Here is a 2,500-nt window from a genome sequence, read left to right as displayed (position 1 = left end):
GAATGGGGAGGGGGAGGGGGAGGGGGACAAGCTGAAGACAGAAAGGGAGTAGGGAGAAGGAGAAGGAGAAGGAGAAGAGAAGTAGGGAGAGGGGAAAATGAAGGGGAAGGGGGAAAGAAAGGGGAAGGTGAGGGAGAAGGTAAGGGGAAGATTAGGAGGGAAAAGCGAGGGGAAGGAAAAGGGATGGGAATTAGGGTGGGAGGGGGAAGGGGAAGGGTGGAGAGGGAAGGGAGGAAGTGGAGACGGTTGTGTTACAAGAATTGGAGTATAATGACAACAATGGAAGGAGGGCAAGGGGACTAGAAAGAGATAACTGAGGGGAAGCGGAATTGATGAAAAGGAGGAGGAGAAAAAAAACGAAAAACAGAACAGAATAGAAAAGAACGGACAGACGAGCTGACCGACAGACATGCATACAGACAGATAGAAGGATAGAAAGATATGCAGACCGATTGGCAGAACGCACTGAACAGTCTGACAGACAGCATGACAAGTTTACCCAACAGACAGAGAGATAGACAGACAGATAGATAGATAGATAGATAGATAGATAGATAGATCGACTGACAGAACGCACAGAACAGACTGACAAGTTGAACCAACAGACAGAGAGGCAGACAGACAGAGATACAAGATAGATAGATAGATAGACCGACCGACCGACCAACAGACAGAACAGACTGACAATCAGACTGAGGACGAGAGAGAGAGATAGAGAGAGAGACAGAGACAGAGACAGAGACAGAGACAGAGACAGAGACAGAGACAGAGACAGAGACAGAGACAGAGACAGAGACAGAGACAGAGACAGAGACAGAGACAGAGACAGAGACAGAGACAGAGAGACAGAGAGACAGAGAGAGAGAGAGAGAGATGAAGAGAGAAGAGAGAGACAGAGAGACAGAGAGAGAGAGAGAGAGAGAGAGAGAGAGAGAGAGAGAGAGAGAGACAGAGAGAGAGAGAGACAGAGAGAGCGAGAGCTTGAGCAAAGTCCACCTTTGGAATTACAATATCATATTTATTTCCGATTTTATTCTTTTTTTTTCCGGCATCGGATGAGGCGAGCTTTCTTGAGGGTTGTCTCAAGAAATGCCTTTGAAGTTGTTAGGTTTATTCTCGTCTCTTGAAGTGAGACAGGAGGTTGCTGAGGAAGTTTGGGCGGGTGATTGCACGTATCTGGTGAGCGGATGGGGGTTATTTGCGTGATGTTTGTGTTATTTACTTATAAGCACACGCAAACACGTACACACGTACACACGCAAGCACGCAAAAACGTACACACATACACGCACACGCAAACACGTACACACACTCACGCACACGCAAACACGTACACACACTCACGCACACGCAAACACGTACACACACACACGCACACGTACACACACGCACACGCAAACATGCACACACACACATACACACACACACACACACACACACACACACACACACACACACACACACACACACACACACACACATCACAACCACGTCACAGCCCCAAACACGTACACGTACAGCCACGCACACCCCGCAAACTACGTACACGTACACAGCTAAACGCCGACGGACGCAAACACGTACACTACGCACACGGAGCACGTAAAGTAACACGTACAACATCGCACGGGCCGCGAGCACGTACGTAAAAACGGGACCGGACACACACATCGTACATCACACACCCTCCACACAACACACACCACACGACGCAACACACCCAAACACGTACACGTACACCACGCACACACGCACACCCAAACACGTACACGTACACACGCACACCCAAACACGTACACGTACACACACGCACACGCAAACACGTACACACGCACACGGAAGCACGTAAAAACGTACACACGCACACGCAAGCACGTAAAAACGGACACACACACGTACACACACACACACACACACACACACACACACACACACACACACACACACACACACACACACACACACACACACACACGCAAACACATACACACACGCAGACGCAAACACGTACACAAGCACAAGCACACAAACACCGTATATTTCTACATAGTATTTTCACTTGTGTGTATAAACATTACGCGGATGTTGTGTACTAAACGTTTAAGAGAGCATGACGGGGAAAAAACGCACCGTGTTGTGTTGACGCAGTGAATGAAAGACTCAAATGCTAAACAGGTTTGTTGCAAAGTTGGGATGAAAGCAGTTGCGAAATCAACATGTGTCGTATCATGAACCTCGAATTCTAATCGAGCTGGAGCGGAAATGTCGATGCATTGCGAAACCGAATGAATAAGTAAGGAATCGGAATGAAGTTGATTGTTTAGGGAGAAATTGTGTGCACGCGCATGCCCACAGAAAATCTGTTTGTTTGTTTTTGAGTTTCTCTTGGGTCATTAATCAAGATCAAGAATGTCTTGTTGTTGAAGGACAGGGTTCTAGTTTTTTTTTATCATTCATATGTCTTTTGTGTGTATATTTTTATATCTTATTATCTTTATAC

General features: G+C 47.0%; 1 protein-coding gene across 1 annotated transcript in view; it reads left to right on the top strand.

Annotated features, from left to right (window-relative positions):
- The window catches only part of LOC122254623 (uncharacterized), a 159,671-nt gene that overhangs the window by 38,075 nt on the left and 119,096 nt on the right, over positions 1-2,500 (top strand). The gene's annotated exons all lie outside the window — the stretch shown is intronic.

The sequence above is a fragment of the Penaeus japonicus genome, unplaced genomic scaffold (genome assembly GCF_977035675.1).
Source record: "Penaeus japonicus unplaced genomic scaffold, GWHDUDI00000001_assembly GWHDUDI00000040, whole genome shotgun sequence".
Lineage (NCBI taxonomy): Eukaryota > Metazoa > Arthropoda > Malacostraca > Decapoda > Penaeidae > Penaeus > Penaeus japonicus.
Note: the sequence above shows the minus strand (reverse complement) of the source record. Positions and strands in the feature narration are given on the sequence as shown.